General features: G+C 47.5%; 2 non-coding genes across 2 annotated transcripts; both read right to left on the minus strand.

Moving 5' to 3' along the window:
- Positions 1 to 1833: 1833 nt before the first annotated feature.
- LOC135194681 (5.8S ribosomal RNA) lies at positions 1834 to 1990 on the minus strand. Its single transcript, XR_010309907.1, has one exon. It is a non-coding gene; the product is annotated as a 5.8S ribosomal RNA (ribosomal RNA).
- A 439-nt stretch (positions 1991 to 2429) lies between these two features.
- LOC135194704 (small subunit ribosomal RNA) lies at positions 2430 to 4332 on the minus strand. The gene has a single exon (XR_010309929.1). It is a non-coding gene; the product is annotated as a small subunit ribosomal RNA (ribosomal RNA).
- Positions 4333 to 5000: the final 668 nt, after the last annotated feature.

Here is a 5000-nt window from a genome sequence, read left to right on the forward strand (position 1 = left end):
GCATCTGTGCTCAGAGCGCGCCTGCATTCACGGATTGGAAACGAGACGCCTCGGGAGTGCGAGAGATCGATCGAGACCGAAGCTCCATCCTCCCTGAGCGCGCGTGTTTAGCGCGCGCCTTCACTTTCGTTGCGCCTTTCAGTTTTATGTATAAATATCTCAATGACTCGCACACATGCTAGACTCCTTGGTCCGTGTTTCAAGACGGGTCCTGCGAGTGCCCGAAAATGAATCATCGCAGACGGATACGCGCACAGTCCGAGACAACACGGCAGCGACGACAGCAGCGCCGCGTCGACGTCCGCACTCGGGCAGGACATCGACAAACGACGTTCGCTTGCGTCGGGCCGGACGCGCGTGAGACGCGTGCGCGATTCGTATTATAAGTACGATTTTGTACTACCGTCCGACGGCCGGTCGGCCACCGTCACGGTCCAATAGACGTGCGCGAACACGACGACTGGACTCCCGAACGGCGCTTAGACCGACATCGAACGGGTCGCGATGTATTACTGAGAGAGAAGTGCACGCCGTCGACGAACGTCGACGGACGCGACCCGTGCCCCACGACGCACCCGCGAGGGGGGTTATGAGACATCGAGGCGCGCGCCCGTACGCCGTCGAATGACGATGAATCTCTCCGTTCGTTCATTCGAGTTTCGCAGGTTTACCCCTGAACGGTTTCACGTACTCTTGAACTCTCTCTTCAAAGTTCTTTTCAACTTTCCCTCACGGTACTTGTTCGCTATCGGTCTCGCGGTAATATTTAGCCTTAGATGGAGTTTACCACCCACTTAGGGCTGCACTCTCAAGCAACCCGACTCTGAGGAGCGTACCTCTCGCCGTCTCGCTCCGTCGCTACGGGCCTGGCACCCTCTACGGGAAAACGGCCCCGTTCAAGACGAACTTGGACAGGAGTGGCGACGACGAGAAAGCGATACCTCCCGAACACCACATCTCCCGCGATCGTTACAACCGCGGGATTCAGTGCTGGGCTATTTCCTGTTCGCTCGCCGCTACTAAGGAAATCCTGGTTAGTTTCTTTTCCTCCGCTTACTAATATGCTTAAATTCGGCGGGTGATCCTCCCTGATCTGAGGCCAACGATAAAAAAAACGAGGCAGACGCGATATCCGTCAACGCGACGGCGCCGCTTTCGTCGAGACGAGAGAGAATTTTCATTCCGGTCGTTCCGACGTCGGCGTCGACGCGCTCTTCGGACGTCGAGTCCGCCTACTCGATATACGAATGTTTCGATGTCATCACGTAAACTATGCGCGCGCGCGCGCTTTATGTACACTCGTATATAAACGTTCGTAACGATCGCGGAGCTTTTGTATTCGAAATTTTGACATTAGAAAATAAACAAAAGAAACGCACATACTCATCTCGAGACGAGAAGAGATCACCTAAACTCCGATTACCCCCTCTTCGAATTATCGAGAACAACTCAATGAAACGATCGAAAGGTCGGAGATGGGCGCTCCTCGTCTGGCGACGAGCGACGCTCTCAGTCTCTCTGACGTCGCATATAACGAAACTCCGTGACGTGAACGTACACACGAACGTATATAAAAAATATACATAATATAAATTATATATACACGCACGCATGTAAACGTAAACATACATACACATCGTCGTATTTGTTATATTTGAACGGACCGAGAACGAAATGCGTATATTAAGTATTATATTTAAACACGTAATAACGATCTCGAACGCGGATACCGTCATATGTTCGAGTCGAACGTCAAAGTCTTTTACTTCGGTTAAGACGTAAAGAGACGAGACATTAAACGTTCGAACAGTGTGGTTTATATTTTTATACAGCCGGCCCTCAGACAGGAGTGGTCCTGGATGTTTCTCCACGGACCGCAATGTGCGTTCGAAATGTCGATGTTCAAATGTGTCCTGCAGTTCACACTATGACGCGCAGTTAACTGCGTTCTTCATCGACCCGCGAGCCAAGTGATCCACCGTCCAGGGTAATGGTTTTGTTAATTTTTTTGTTGTATAATTTCTACGATCACTCGAACGATTCTATACGCCAGAGTGATATTAGTTAGTTTTTTATTTTTATTTTTTTTTTTTTTTTTGTTTTTTTCTCTTCTTTTTAGTATATAGAGAAAAATTCAAAAATTAAAAAAAAATAAATAAAATAAAATAAAAAAAAAAAAAAAAAGTACAAAACAAAAAAAAAAAAATATACATTTTATTTGAAGATGACGTATGTGCGTTGACACATCGTACTTTCCTCGAAATCGACATCGAAAAATATCAGTATAGGACGCGTTACACGACTCTCCGACTCGAGAACGAGAGAATCGCGTCCTCGCATCGAAACGACACATTCCGAACGTCGATTTTTGTGTTTTAGAATTTTATTATCGTTCATCATCGCACTCATTCGAGATAGATAATTTACGTTAATGATCCTTCCGCAGGTTCCCCTACGGAAACCTTGTTACGACTTTTACTTCCTCTAAATGATCAAGTTTGGTCAACTTCCCAGCAACGCCGACGGCCGTGAAGCCACCGCGTGTCGGTCCGAAGACCTCACTAAATCATTCAATCGGTAGTAGCGACGGGCGGTGTGTACAAAGGGCAGGGACGTAATCAACGCGAGCTTATGACTCGCGCTTACTAGGAATTCCTCGTTTATGGGGGATAATTGCAAACCCCAATCCCCAGCACGAAGGAGTTTCAACGGGTTGCCCGGGCCTCTAGGCCAGGGAGAACATGCTGATTCCTTCAGTGTAGCGCGCGTGCGGCCCAGGACATCTAAGGGCATCACAGACCTGTTATTGCTCAATCTCGTGCGGCTCGAAGCCGCCGGTCCCTCTAAGAAGAATTTTAATACGCCGCCAGTGAGTTGCTCGACCGAAATCGAGCACACCTAAATGACGACGCCTATTTAGCAGGCTAGAGTCTCGTTCGTTACCGGAATTAACCAGACAAATCGCTCCACCAACTAAGAACGGCCATGCACCACCACCCACCGAATCAAGAAAGAGCTATTAATCTGTCAATCCTTCCGGTGTCCGGGCCTGGTGAGATTTCCCGTGTTGAGTCAAATTAAGCCGCAGGCTCCACTCCTGGTGGTGCCCTTCCGTCAATTCCTTTAAGTTTCAGCTTTGCAACCATACTCCCCCCGGAGTCCAAAATCTTTGGTTTCCCGGAAGCTGCCCGCCGAGCCATTGTAGTAACGTCGGCGGATCGCTAGATGACATATTTACGGTTAGAACTAGGGCGGTATCTAATCGCCTTCGAACCTCTAACTTTCGTTCTTGATTGATGAAAACACCTTTGGCAAATGCTTTCGCTGATGTTCGTCTTGCGACGATCCAAGAATTTCACCTCTAACGTCGCAATACGAATGCCCCCAGTTATCCCTATTAATCATTACCTCGGAGTTCTGAAAACCAACAAAATAGAACCGAGATCATATTCTATTATTCCATGCACGAAATATTCAAGCGGCATTTTGAGCCCGCTTTGAGCACTCTAATTTGTTCAAAGTAAAATTGTCGGCCCATCTCGACACTCACTGAAGAGCACCGCGATAGGATTTTGATATTGAACCGGCGTTTTACCGCCGGCTCACCGACGATATGCTCCGCAGACGTGTCAGTATCACCGCGGATGCGGTGCACCGACAGCGCGGCGCACAAATGCAACTACGAGCTTTTTAACCGCAACAATTTTAGTATACGCTATTGGAGCTGGAATTACCGCGGCTGCTGGCACCAGACTTGCCCTCCAATTGTTCCTCGTTAAAATATTTAAAGTGTACTCATTCCGATTACGAGGCCTCGAAAGAGTCCCGTATCGTTATTTTTCGTCACTACCTCCCCGTGCCGGGAGTGGGTAATTTGCGCGCCTGCTGCCTTCCTTGGATGTGGTAGCCGTTTCTCAGGCTCCCTCTCCGGAATCGAACCCTGATTCCCCGTTACCCGTGACAACCATGGTAGTCGCAGAAACTACCATCGAAAGTTGATAAGGCAGACATTTGAAAGATGCGTCGCCGGTACTGGACCATGCGATCGGCAAAAGTTATCCAGATTCATCAAAATTAACGACTTCGGACGAGACGCCCTCCGTCGATTGGTTTTGATCTAATAAAAGCACTCATCCCATCACTGGTCAGAGTTCTGATTGCATGTATTAGCTCTAGAATTACCACAGTTATCCAAGTAACTGAGTAAGATCTAAGGAACCAAAACTGATATATTGAGCCATTCGCGGTATCGCCTTAATACGGCTTGCACTGAGACATGCATGGCTTAATCTTTGAGACAAGCATATAACTACTGGCAGGATCAACCAGGGAGCTAACATAGACTTGTTGAAGTCGTCAAACTCTCTTCTCGTTTCATATTCACATATAAAATACACACACACACGCGAGGCACGCACGCACGCACGCATGCATGCATGCATGCACGCATGTATGTATGTATGTACCATATACGCACAGTATGAAACGAGCGTCTTACCGTATCGTCAATCGCGTTAGACGCGATAGATTTTAACGGTTGACTCTTTTATAATTCAAACGAGACACTCGCTCGCGCGCGCTCGCGCGCTCCCCCGCGCTTTATATATTTATCGAGACGATATTTATATATCGCGACGGCGGCGGCGGCGGCGGCGGCGACGGCGGCGTCGTCACATAATGACACATCACGGTCACGAATTCGAACGTTCTAAACGAGATCGAGTTTATTTTAAAATAACACTTCGCACACGACGTGTACGTATGTATTGTTCAACGATTATTATCGTAAAACATTGGGATCGACGCCCGGTGTTTGAGTGATCGTACCGATACTCGGGTTATGTATTTTTTGTACATGATAAATGAAAAATAAAAAGAATTTTAGAAACGACCGTTTTCATGATATAATATCAAAATTATACACATTATACGAATACACTGAATCTTTTAAAAACTCTGGTCTCTAACACGTTTCCTTCTCATATGTGTCGTGTCACGAC

The sequence above is a fragment of the Vanessa tameamea genome, unplaced genomic scaffold (assembly GCF_037043105.1).
Source record: "Vanessa tameamea isolate UH-Manoa-2023 unplaced genomic scaffold, ilVanTame1 primary haplotype ctg00000038.1, whole genome shotgun sequence".
Taxonomy (NCBI): Eukaryota; Metazoa; Arthropoda; class Insecta; order Lepidoptera; family Nymphalidae; genus Vanessa; species Vanessa tameamea.